Source organism: Zosterops lateralis (assembly GCF_965231275.1).
Source record: "Zosterops lateralis genome assembly, chromosome: 12".
Taxonomy (NCBI): Eukaryota; Metazoa; Chordata; class Aves; order Passeriformes; family Zosteropidae; genus Zosterops; species Zosterops lateralis.
The window spans coordinates 7478512-7492609 of record NC_139772.1 but is presented as its reverse complement, the minus strand read 5'-3'; positions in this window follow the sequence as shown (position 1 = coordinate 7492609).

The following is a 14098-nucleotide window of genomic DNA, read 5'->3' as shown; positions in this document are numbered from 1 at the left end:
CAAACAGACAAATCTTAATTATTCTGTATAAGTGAGTGGGAGATTTGCTGTACAGGTGGACAGCGTCCTCCTGACCAGGATGTTTGCCAAGAAGTAGTTCTTACCTATGAAGTATTATGTAATCTCCAAGTTCTAACCCCATAGAAACTTAAGCAGGTTTCTGAAGCCTGCTGCCACTGACTGCAGTTGGTAATCATTTTAATAAATTGTAAGAGAATAAATCACCAGCTCCCTCTCACTGCCTGGGGGGCCTGTGTATGTGTGTGAACCTGCTTCTTGAAGAATTTGTCTCCTTTTCATTAGATATATCCTTGGTTGCATATATTGTTTTCACTTTTTCGGTGCGAGTGTGGGGATGTAAATATATTGTAATCTTTATTTCTTAGAATCACAGAATAAGTTGAGTTGGAAGGGACCCACAAGGATCATCCAGTCCAACTCCTGGCCCTGTACAGGACACTTCAGCAATCCCACCCTGTGCCTGAGAGCATTGTCCAAACACTTCTTGAGTTCTCAGGCTTTAAGCTGTGTCCACTTCCCTGGGGGGGCTGTTCAGTGCCCAACCACCCTCTGGGTGAAAAAGTTTTTCCTGATCTAGCCTAAATCCCCCAAACTCAGCTTCAAGCCTCAAGTCCTGTCACGAGACCAAAGAGATTGGTACTCTTTCTTCTTTCTCTATGTCTTTCTCCAAAGTCTATTTCTGAAGCATGCCTTGTGGTATTCAACCTTTGGTTGCTGCAAAAACATGGCTAGAAGCAGTGTTTTGAGTGGAAAATAACAGGGACTTTCCCTTACGTCTGAGTGATTCGGCATTTCCCTCTCCTTCCCTTTAAAGGGGCAAAGTCCTGAGACTGATTCCTGGTGTGGTGCCAAGTGCAGGGTTTCTGTGACAAATACAACTGTTAAAGGGAGTGTTTTCTCTTACGTTTTAAAAGCATGTCATGCAAACAATTTTATTGCAGTTGTAAACAAGCAAAGCTGAGATGTGTCCCAGTAGTGGGTGCTAGTGCTGCTGTTTTCCTTCCTGTTTTAGTGCCCTATTAGGGTAGCTCATGTTTTGGAAGAGCATTTCTGAACTAGAGAGAGAGTGCCTGTGAAAGTTCCATGACAAACAGTGACTCAGTGCCTTTCTAATATTGGCAGTGTTTCCTTCTGTTTTGCAAGCTTGCAGCCTGTGTTTGATATGAATGCCTTTCTTGCTAAAATTTTGTGTAGCTGCATTAAATGCTATTTTTAGGTCTGGGTCTGGTTTATGTTCTGGATAGCTGTTTTATTGGAAAGGTTGTAGCTCTGCTCTAATTCATGTATAAGACCTGTTATTTTCATAAATACCATTTAGAATAATAATGACTTTGCAGATTCCGAGACCTAATCTGCTGTCTGGTATTTGGAGGAGTCTGGTTATATAAGTAGGTGTTTCTCTGACACGTTCAAGTTTCTCTTTTTTATCACAGAATGGAAACCTAAGTGCCTTGAAACAGTGTAACTCATGGTATTCCTAGCCTTCCTGACTGCTACTGTTTGTACTCAATTTTGTACATAAATCTGCCAGGTTTGTATATGTTGGTATGTAACTCTGTGCATACAGGGGAAATACTGCAGTGCTCAAGCACATGGTGTAGATGATGACTTTTAAAAAACAGATGGATTTTAGATTTGTACATTTTTCACCTGTGTATTGTGTGCATTTATGTTTAGAATGTGGTTCCATTGTGCTGTTCAAACTCTGCTGAGCTGTGCATGACAATCCCAAGTTTTTGCTGTCTGCTTTGTGACTAGCTAAGTTCTGTCAGATTGCATTATGTCATTTTTAATGGCTTTTTAATTCAAAGGAAGCATTTTTCATGGAGAAACTGGATTTGAATGCATTGGGTCCCCTTTTCAGTCCCCATTTGAGTATTTTTAACTGTTTCAGGAATGATGTTTTAAGTGTACATAAGAGAACTAAAATATTACATATTTTTAATTAAACAGAAAAAACAGTCCAGAATTCTGCTGAAATATATCAACTAAGTTTTATTTTATTACATTTTTCACTAAGTATAGGAATAATTGTGATTCGAATCCAAAGTCAAGCATAATTTTTCTCCTTGGCTGTTGAATGAGCATGCGATATCCAAAGCGTTGAGTATTGTTAATTTTAAGATAAAACTTTGCTGAGCAAAAATATTAAGAGTCTTTTTATCAAACATACAAGGCTGGCTTGCATGTATTTTTTACAGAAACACACACACACACACACATGCCCTTCTTAATAAGAATGGTGAAGGTGAATCCAAAGTGGGCGCTTGGTTTGGTTCAGTTTGGTTAGGTTTGGTGTGGTTAGGTTTGGTGTGCTTTGGTCAGGTTTGGTGAGGTTTGGTGTGGTTTGGTCAAGTTTGGTGAGGTTTGGAGTGGTTTGGTGAGGTTTGGAGTGGTTTGGTGTGGTTTGGTCAGGTTTGGTCAGGTTGGGTCAAGTCAGGTTCAGTTCGGTTTGGTTTGGTGTGGTTTGGTTCGGTTCGGTTTGGAGTGGTTTGGTTTGGTTAGGTTTAGTTTGGTCAGATTCGGTTCGGTTCGGCGTCCTGGGGCGGTGCAGGTGCGGGTCCCCGCCTGTCCCCGCGGTGACAGGAGGTGACAGAAGGTGACAGGAGGTGGCGCCGCCGGCCCGCGCCTCGCCAGCCCCGCCCGTAGAGGGACACGGCCCCGAGACAGTGACCCTGCCCGAGGGCACAGCCTCGTTCACCTGCTGTCACCGTGCGGGTTTATTGCTGTCCTTACTGCCCTGGGGGAGGCTCGGTTTGCGTCCCGGCTCAGGGACCGTCCTCTGGTTTGCTGGTAGTTTATGTTTGACAGGCACATGAAATGGGTGGTAATGTATTTACCTTTGATATGAGTTCCTTGAGATCAGGACTGCGGCCAGAAGTCTGCTGTTTGAACAATTCTGATTGCCAGGAGTTAAGATTTTGGGGCATGAGAAATTATAATCTTTAAAAAAGAGAGAGATAAAGAGAGAGATTCAGACGTATTGCATTACAAATCAGAGAAAGCATTGCAGAGCCTCCCGTAAGAGCGTGAGGGCAGAGCTGGCTGCCGAGCATTGTGAGGGGCAAAGCGGGATCCAGAGGCAGAGGCAGGACCCGCCCTTCCCTTCCCTTCCCTTCCCTTCCCTTCCCTTCCCTTCCCTTCCCTTCCCTTCCCTTCCCTTCCCTTCCCTTCCCTTCCCTTCCCTTCCCTTCCCTTCCCTTCCCTTCCCTTCCCTTCCCTTCCCTTCCCTTCCCTTCCCTTCCCTTCCCTTCCCTTCCCTTCCCTTCCCTTCCCTTCCCTTCCCTTCCCTTCCCTTCCCTTCCCTTCCCTTCCCTTCCATTCCCTTCCCTTCCCTTCCCTTCCCTTCTCTTCCCTTCCCTTCCCTTCCCTTCCCTTCCCTTCCCTTCCCTCCCCTTCCCTTCCCTTCCCTTCCCTCCCCTTCCCTTCCCTTCCCTCCCCTCCCCTCCCCTCCCCTGGGGCAGTGACCTGGAGCACCCAGCACTGACCACACTGAAACCACCGCACGGTGACTCCTCTCTGTCAGGAGCATCCCTGCAACCTGAACCCAAACAGACTCAGCTCAACCGTGTGTTTTGCAGAGAAGGAAATTGGGAGTGTCTAAAAGGCAAAGAGTGAATGTCTGGGAGTATTTTCTGTGAGGAGAAGGAACTCTGTGGTTTATAAATACTTTGTGTGGGAGATCTTCACAGCAGAGGCCTTTGAATTAAAAGAGGCACATCAGAGTCTTTTGCCAGATCTACTGGCAGGACACCAAGAATATGGATAAGGGCATTCTTGACATTCTGAAGTGAAGGAGCATTAAAATAGTAATATTTGGCATTCATTGGGAATAAATTAATGTTTTCTGTCACGGTTTTAGCTATCCAAGGATTCTCTACATTAGGAAAACAGAACTTTACATATTTTAATTTTTAACCAATTTTTTATTCTCTTGGCCTGTGTGCCTATCAGCTGCTCACACCTAATCTAAAGAGAAATTTCCTGAGCTGAATATAACTTATTGTGAAACATATAACATAATACACAGCTTCCCAATGTCCAAACTTGTTTCACTTCCAGACTTGAGCCAGAAACAGACTTTTGAGTAAATGAATAAGAAGATAGCACTAGAAATGAAACAGAGTAAGACAATTGTAGGGTGATCATGAAATTAATTCGCAAAGTCTCCGTCAGTTCAGTGTGTGCACATGATTATTTTTGTATAAAACTATTCAATGCATTAATTTTCACTAAAAATTATTTAGGGCTCTGATTCATAAGCAGTAGATGTTGTAGTGGCCTAAAATGGTATTGGGGGTGATTGCAGGAGATCCACTGCAGCTGCCCTTGCTGGATGCTGTGTGCTGGTTTCTCTGTTGTCACAGCTGGCACAGTGGTTTAAACTCTTGTGGGTCATGAGTCTGAGCCCTCAGTTCTCTGCTGTCGACAAAAATACAGAGAAGATAAAGATATAGTAGCTAGATTGTTATCCTTTGTTTTACAGCATCCATCAAAGCCCTACTTTGTAAATGGAAATCAAATTAAGCTTTCCAATATTACAGCAGCTATGAGTCTTCCAAATGATGATGGATTGAAATAATTCATGCAAAAGCCCAGGATATCTCATCTATCCCATCTGGTGGATTTAGTCTCAGAGCCTTTCAGGGACATTATTCAAATGTTTCTGGTAGGAGGTGAATGTAATTGCTGCTTGAGGAGCTATTTGGGAAGGGAGGTTATGATTTCTTTTAATATAATATTTAATTATATACAAATACTAAAGCAGCTTAAATAAGTTTGTGATGTTTCTGTAAAAATATTATAACCATTTCTTTCTTTCCTCACTGTTGGGCTATTGCTTGTCTTTTATTTGTCTCATAATGCACCAATGGTGAGTGGTGCATTGTGAAAAGGATTTAATGGGAGTCTGCCTTAAATTGAAGTATCTGCCCTGTGTTTAGTCAGTGCTGCAGGGACAGACAGAAATAGTCTGGTTCTTTTCCCCCCATCTAAGGTATATGTGACACCTTCTTATTACTAGGACTGCTGTTCAGCTGTGGAGGTTATGGATTAAATACTAGTGCTGCCTGCACATATTCTCTCCCTCCTATGAAATAAGGGGTAGGTGTACTTTGAAAAAGTTTCATTAGCATGATATCTCCTAATGCTGTAAACATACAGAAACACAGGCAAGATGAATTCAGCTAAATTAAAGAAGGCAGGCTGGTGGGAAAGGAGGAGCCTTGTTTGGTGTCAAACAAACAGTCTGTGTGCTGTTGTGACACAATGAAGTCAATAATCCTACACCCTGCTATGAAAATGGGGTTTTTTTCAAGTATGAAAAATCAAAGTTATAAACACCGGTTTCCAGTTTCTTGCTGGGTGAAACAAGCACAAAATCTGTCCATTAGAATCTTGTTTCAGACTATCTCATGGTTAGTGAATGCAGGAGGGCTGATCAGATATCAGTGTGCAGAAGGGTGGGGAACATGATCAGCAGCATTCAGAGCCTCTGAAACAGACTGGGTGGGTGTAGGGAGCAAGTTCTATACCATGAGTAAAAATCTGACAGTCTATTTGAAAACTGTGTTTATATTTCAGAAAAGACTCTGTGAATTATAACAACTGTTAAGGCACCACAGACAGTGCTACTGTCTCACTCTGTGCAGACTGTAATTGTGGAAAGGGCTGGGTATTGAGTCATATCCTACTGTAAAGTACAAGTTCATCAGACATAAAATTTTACACTTTCTAATATTTGATCTGAATTAAGAGCCTTTCTGGGAGTTCTGTGTTCTACTAAGTGATTTGACAGTCCAGGCTACTGAACAGTCTTGGAAATGGGTACACAGTTTCTGTTATGTGTATCTTGGAAGAAATAAGGTATATGTATATATATGTGTGCCTGTGTAAGGCACACACTGTGGTGGCTGCAGCCTTCTCTGTGTTCCCTTTCAACCAGCTTGTTCCCTGAAACTCTCAGCAAACCCCAGATTGAAGACGTCTGTGATACCCCACACCCCTGGACTCCCAAAGCAAGGCTCTGCAGACAAGGTAATTTAGCTCCCAGGTGAACAGAATATATACTGGAATGATGGGTAACTGATATTATGGAAACACCTGACAGACCCATCTGAATTAAGGTTCTTCTATGCCATATGATCTGCAAATCCACAGTAAAAGAGTCATGTTTGGGGGTTTTTCTTGTTTTACCAGGGCAGGTTAGTTTGAGAAGGTACTCAGAGCTCATGGCACTCAGGGGCCTAAAAAGGAACTCTGTGGCATTTTCAGAAATTCAGAGGTACATGAACACTTTTGAAGGACCACAGTGCTTCAGGTAAAGTGTGGCTTTAGCACCTAAGCACTTACATTTCTGAAAAGCCCATATTTTGTCTTCATAGAATATCACTAAAATGTGATACCCCCAGAAAGGAAATCAGATGTAGATTTGCAGTGGAAGGTAAATGTATTTTAGGTCCCATGCCATTAGCACCATCTGGAGCAGTGTGTCATATGCCACAGGAGATGCACAACTGCAGCCACCCGGCTGTGCAGCATTTCCATGTAAACTGCCCCCAAAGTGGCTACAGTTTGTTGCAAGATCCATGGAACTCTGAGAGGAGGGGAAATGTGCAGCTGCAGTTCTGATCATTGCTTCCATGAAGATGCAAAGGGTCTCAGGAGAGAGGCTCAAAGCTAGAGGTATGAACATGAAGCAGCTGCATGGGAATGAGCAGCTGGAATTTTGGAATATGTGGGAAAGGCTGCACTGGTTTCATCACAGTTGTTGGTGCAGGCAGAGATTGTGTTTAGAGGGTCCGTCCTGTGTTTGGTGCTTAAATAAATGAACACCTAAGAAAGTTGTGAGTCCTGAGATACTGAGCATCAGGACCAGTAGTTGGCATTAAAGGCGGTGAGTTCAGGATCTTGTTGCAGAGACCAACCTTGAAATGCTTTCATAGGAACTTCAGTGTGCATCAAAGTGTCTGGTTTTGTCCAAACCTGGCACAGGATGTTACTTTTCTAAAGCAGAAAGAGCATTTCCATCTGAAGTATGCCAGAGCCATTCTGAATGACTTTGGCACATTAAATGTATTGATGCTTTGATCTCACATTAATGTGACATCAGAATCCTCTCAGTCTGAAAGGGAGCTTGTCAAGAAACTCTATCTCCCTCTCCCTCATGAGCTTTTCTTTTGCTGGTGGTTTCCAGGCTCATAGTTCATCCTCTTTCATAACTGGTGCACCGCTGTTCAATACAAAAGCTATCATAAATGTTTATCTTGCTTGCTTGAAGCATTGGTACACAAACAGGTTTTTTGATGTTTTTGTTTGTTTGTTTGTTTGTTTTTGTGGTTTTTTTTGTTGGTGGTGGTGGGGGTTTTTTTGTTGGTTTGGGTTTTTTTGGTTTTTTGGGGGGTTTTTTTGTTTTTTTTTTTTTGGGTTTTTTTTGGTGTTTTTTTTGTTGTTTTTTTTTTTTGTTGTTGTTGTTGTTGTTGTTTTGTTTTTTTTTTTAGTTTCTGGTTTTGTTTGTTGGGTTTTTTTTTAATATATCATAGAATGGTTAGGGTTGGAAGGGCCACAAAGATCATCCACTTCCAGCCCCCTGCCATGGATGGGAACTCCTTCCATTAGAATAAGCTGTCGTGGGTTTAAAATACAAAACCAGCAAGCAACAGAATGCTTGCATAAAAGTGAGGGAACAGCCGTGGCTATTCGGTGTGACTGACAATGCTGTTAATCTGCCTGGCCTGGCAGTTGGGAGGTAAGCTTCTTACAAGTGTTTGTCTCCTTAGGAATTCCCCTCTGCTTAACCAGTGATAAAGAGATGATGGTCCATTTAACCACAAAGGCTTCTCTACCAGCTGCCTCTGTATTTATTAGCACAGATTCTGTAACACGAGAATAATTTATAGTACAATGCCATATCTGATTACAGAAGTGTTTTGTGATATTTTCTGTTTCTTGTGAATTGTTTAATATGAGGCAGCCATGCAGAAATGCTTGGGTGTGTGAAGTTAGTGAGGCATTTAATTAAGTTGCAAGAGCCAATGCACTCACAAATGGAATATTGAACATACCACTTATTTCATTCAGGGAACAAAATTGCTTGTGAATCTGAAGATGAAAAGACTTGCAGACAGGCATGTTTCTCTGAATTCTAGAGGCATCATAACTGGTCTACAGCTTGGGTTTAATTTGTAAATGTCCTAATATGGGAGTTTATGTTTTAATTAGTTTTATAAAGCAAATCCTTCTAGCAAATCCACTCTTGATTTTCCTGCACCTGGACCAAAAATAACATAAGTTGCTTCCTTTCTCTTTGCAATGAAAGTATGTTACACTTAAAAAGAAAAATAAGTTTTGCATGAGCTTATTTTTTGGGTGGGCATGTCATATTTTTTGGTGGCAGGTACATTTTGGAGGGGATAGGTTTGGGGTTTTTTTTGGGGGGGGGAGTGTTTTTTGTTATCATAGGAGTGGTTTCTTTGAGGGAGAAGGAGACTCTTAGTTATTCCTATTGCCTACAAAAGTGCCATGTGTGGGGTTTGAGTTCACACAAACTGGGTTAATCTGGGACTGTCATAAAGGGCATATGGTCTTGCAAGGAGCATATGGTCTGGAAGAAGTCATTCATTGTAGTGCCCCAGAACCTTCCCAGCTGCTCTGTCCACGGGGTGAAGTGAAGTGTTCACTGAGGGAAACTGCACTTTACCTGGGGAGGCAGTATCAGATTTCATTATTTGAGCCAGGATGCTCAGTTCCCATTGTAATCTATTTACTGGAACCGTTTTCCACCAAAAAATAGCTCAGGAATTAAAGAAAAATCTTGGCTCAAAGACCGTCTTTGGAAATAATCCATCTGACAGTGAAATTGCTATTTAGGAAGCTTATAGCCTTATGAATTTCATTTTAAATGTCTAATAAATACTCTAAAATTATACTTGAATATCATAGACCATCTTTCCAGTTCCACAGATGTTATTCAGCTGACCTTAACAGGATTACATGCTTGTTTGGTTTTTTAAAGTTTGGAGAAAACTGTCTCCATGACTGAACTTTTTCCACCAAATGTATTATTGAAGAGGCTGATGATGTTTGCTATGATTGTGTACACTAGTTCTGTTTGGCCCATTGTTTGCCTACTCAACAGCAAACATAAGGTTTTGAATTAGAAAATGGAATAGAATTTCATTTGTAGACTCAAGGCAGCCATCTAAAGATCCATGGGTTTTCAGTACTTGTAAAGTTCTAAGCATAAAAACAAATTCTTGGATATTTTTTGTCCCCATCTACAGTAACTTACACCTCTCATCTTCAAATGCTTATGCAGAGTCCTTGAATAGGGATGTATCTATGTAAACAAAATGCAGTGTGGCCTTAGAGATCCTTCTGTACTGGTAGATTTTACAACTGTATATATGCTAATTAGGATTCAAGATTCCCCATAAACACAGTAATTGTGAAAATGTTATTGAAGCAAAAATAAGGCTCCAAGCTTGTGTGGCAGACCCCAAGATAATTTTCCAGAACGCCCTTTTGATAAGAGGTACAGAAAAGTATCTACCCTTGTATGTAGATATGAGAATTTCAATGTGAAAATTCTTGTTTCCATGAATATCACAGTGTCACATCTAAATGCTCCTCTTTTCCAAGTAGCAAAGTCAGCATTTAGTATGCTTATTCCTCTTTTTCAAAAAAAAAAAAAAAAAAGGGAAAAGGGAAAATTAGTAGGGGGCTTTTTCATTTTCTTTGGCTTTATCAGTACTGGTGTTCCTTACATGCTCTGCAGTGAATGTTTTTGTGAATTCTAATGTTTATTGAAAGATCTTAAATTTCTTTTATTTCTTTTATTGTCCCTGCTGTTACATTTGGTTAACAACTACTGCAAGATAGGGCCCAAATTTGCTTCTAAGGCAATATAATTATAATTTAGTCTATGGAAGTGCATGTTTGGATATGATTGAGGAAATGCTTTCTGAAACTCTTTAAGGAAGTTAAAGTTAGTGGAGCAAAACTTGGGTTGAGAAGTGTGACGTGTTTCTGTGCAGGAAAAATTAAACCACAGTGGGTTTTGGTAGGATCATCTTTGCACGTTGTTTTTCTGTGTGTACATTAGTTGGTACACAGAGCTTCAGACACAAAACATCTCTCGTGCATTTTGTGGGAAGGAAACTATCTTCCTCTGCAGCATTTCAATTTCGTTTGGCATTTTCAGAACAGCCAGGACGTGTAAAACAGGGAGATCACACACGTAGAAAACCTGAATGTCAGTGTAAGAGCCTCAACATTCCAGTCTTTTGGCAACAGAGAGCCCTGCCAAGGAAAACTAGCTAGATACCTAAGCAGAACAAGTCAACAGGAAATAGCCCATGAAAAGGTTTCCAGCAGAAAGCCATTGGGGTTTCTTAGCACAGTGAGTATAAATTTCACAGATTATATGCTTGTTTAGTCATCAAGGTAAATCTGGGGAAGACAAGATCTCTTAACACTAACACAATTAGCAAATGGTATGGAATTAATCAATGTTCCATGAATTACCATTTTGCTTTTAACTCTGACTTTTTTAGATGTTCTTTGCCTGTCGAAGTGCACTACATTTGTTAATTAACTCCATCTGCTGAAAGTCTGGTCTGGCAGTTTAATAATATAATGAGTTGCTTTATTAAAAAATTGTGCTTGAATGTGCTACTGTTGGTCAAAACAAAGAGAATTTAAGGCGAATATATCTTGGAAATATCCTTATTGTACAGGTGATGTCAACATATTTTAACCTATTTTATCTATAGTCCTCCGCATTTGAGATTTATAGGAAATGGTGTGCCATGCATTTCATTATGCAAAACATTAAATTTAACAGAATAATCTTGATCACACTAGCCTTTCTATGTAGATCATGTTAAGAAATTTAAATAAACCCACTGAAAGCATGAACGGGCTTGAATTTTGCAGCCTTGAAACTGCAAATGTAAGAAAAACTGCAAATAACTAAATTCAGAACTTCTTGGTGGATTCTGTTTGAACCTGGTAGAGATATTGGTGTTCATTTATTAGACCTTTTTCAATATGTATTCTTTACCACTAAATGCAGATTTTCTTGGCAAAATCATGGACATACTGTTACATTCTTAATGAATATAGGGAAGGAAAGGATGCAGTATTTATATTCGTTGGCTCCATATGTTGTAAGTTGCTTTAGGGTGTATATTGATATTGTGTATAGAAGTACTATCATTTCACATATATCTTGACGCAAAATAATGCTTTGATATAACAACTTAATTGTTATTTTTGAATCCCAAGCAAATTTCTGACTTGTTGTAACTCTGGGTTCTTCATTACATGCACTTAATTGTAAATCAGTAATACATTTTTAAATACTTCATGTTTGCTATTCAAGGAATCTCTGTGCCTGCTCCTGCAGAAGCCACGAGCATTCTGCCACATTCATAATTAGTCTCATGTGTAGTCAATAAATAGAATTATATTGCACTTTCATAGATTTTATAGCCAAGCAGCCAGTAGATTGTATAGCCTGACATGTAGATGGCAGGTGATTGTAGTTCACCTAATAATCTGGATGGCTGTCCTAGGGTTCAGCTTTTTGCATCCTGGGAGATTAAATGCTGCAGATAAAGAATTAGGAGAGAGGTTGCCATGATGACCCATCTAATGATGAGTAAGTGGCTAGATGGGGGATCCTTCTGCCACCCACGCTGATAAAAATGCTTATCAAAAACTGTGGAACCCCACTGGTAGGAAATACTGACCTTTTTCTTGCATCCATTTCTGTTTTTCAGCAGATCTGAAAAACACTTTCTCTAATGTGTAAATACCTATGCTTAGAAATTGTCACCTATCAATATTTTCTTTGACAAAACTGAGGTTTGTTAACCTTCTTCCTGCTGTGTCACTGTTGTGCTATAAGCTTTCCAAAATATTTTTATAGTTGAAGAGAAGCTGTCTTCCCAAGCATTTGCAGATGTCGAGTGTTGCTTCTACTTGATATTCCTGTTTACAAATATGCAAAAATCCATTGTCAAGAACTGCTGAAGTAATACAATTATTAATGTGGGTATTGCAGATCCTTTGCGTTACAAAGCTGCACAAAGAGCTGAACTGTGTTAGTTGCAATGACCCTCAGGACTTCCTGTGACTTGCTGCTTTTCAGGATGGCTTCCATTTAACACACATTTTTGTGTCTTTCCTTCTTCCTTCCTACATATCTTGTAATGCAGTCAGTGTTATGAATATTCAATATGACCATCAAACCACGCGTTTATCATTTTTGGAACCTGCCACCCTGTGAAGTTATTGACAGTAAAGATTTTGCACAACTCTTTAGGTTGCCTACATGAGTACAAATGGCATGATCCAAGAATGGATCACCTGGTAACCTGGCAGGTGTTGGGAGTTATGTTTAAAATCCATTGTCAGCCTGCTTTTGGTCCTTCTATTAGTATTTAATAGTATTGTCCCTATTCCAAACAGAATATGTTATGTACAAACATCCCACATATATATATGTCATATATATTTGGATATATAATAAATTAAATGCTCAGGGTAAAATACAATTGCCTTAACCACTGGTATTGTCCCCTATGAATTACACAAATTTATTTGTTGTTATCTTTATAACTGAATGGAAAATTGACACTGGCAGGGTGTGAAGATTAGCAGCACTTGCAACAAAATAAGTAGTAGTTGGTGACAAGCACAAAATTCTCTCACAAATTCTACTTGCTATCTGCTCTTAGGAGTTTATAATTATGATTAATCTACCTAATTCACATTGCTCTCTTATCAATGCCAGAGTTCATTAAAAACATACTTAAGCCTAAAAAAATCTGTATTTGCAATAATTTATTAATATCTATTTAATAATAAATAACTAAGCCTTGGGGAGTTGACCTGGACTGTAACCATTAAGCAAATCCTGTCTGTAAGTAGATGCAGCTGTAACTTCTTTTGCTTCACTGAAAGTGCCTGGATGGAAAACAAACTTAGCCTATGTAGTTGAGCTTGTGGAGATAATTACGTTGAAATTCATGTTGAAGATTAAAAATCTGATCCATAGGTTCTTTATATCTGATATAGCCTGACTGTGCTGTATCTGTATACACCTGCCCTAATGTCTTTTTGTTTCCTGGGAATACAACCCTTTTTATCAAAAACATGAGTAATTTATGTTACACTAGGACAATCTCTATTGACTTTTTTACAGTCCTGCAGAGAATACATCTGGGTATCCTTTGCTTCAGAAGATGTGTGTCTCTTCTTAAATGTATAATCTACAGCATTAGCTACCACAATGGATTCTAAATATGCAATTTATCCAGACCACTCTAGCTCATTGAGAATTCTGACTATAAATATATTTCTGGTAACTGAATATTCAGATATATACCTAATGGAATTTTCATAAGTGCCTAACTGGCTCCTTCCCATTGATGTCAAAGGAAAACAAGTGCTTTTGGAGCACTACCCTTCTGCCAGAAGTTTTTATTATTAATTGAAAACAGCTCAGGTTATATATTATGAGCACATTTCAGTTTGGTTTCCCAAAGTGTCTCCATAATGTCCAGGCAATATTTATTTGGCTTGACAGAGTTAAAAGGGATTGCACAACGTGAGTAATTTACTGTTTTAACGGATGCTTAGCTGAGGGTGTGTTGTTTGGCACAGGTTCAAACAGGCACTAATTAGAAAACAATGTTAGGGCCAAGGTGATGGCTGAAAAGGCCTTACTTTGCTAAGCTCCATCATGCATTACTTGATTTTGTCAGGCTTTAAAGAGACTTTTAGAACACTATGGGAAAATGTATGGTCAAAATGCTCTTTCAAGAGAGAATTTTAACATCTCAAAACAAAGCAGCTGGATTTAAGCAACTGGGAAGAAATGATAGTAGTCAACTTAATGAAATTGCAAGTAAAGGGAATTCTCTGTGTGCCCAAGGTAAAATCATGATTCTCTGACTAATGATTATTAATTTAATAGGAAAATTAATTGCGAAGGGGGAAAAGTTATTTATCAGAAGTGGTTTGCATTGTAGACACTCAGAAATGACAGTTCTTGCGGTTGGCTTGTGCC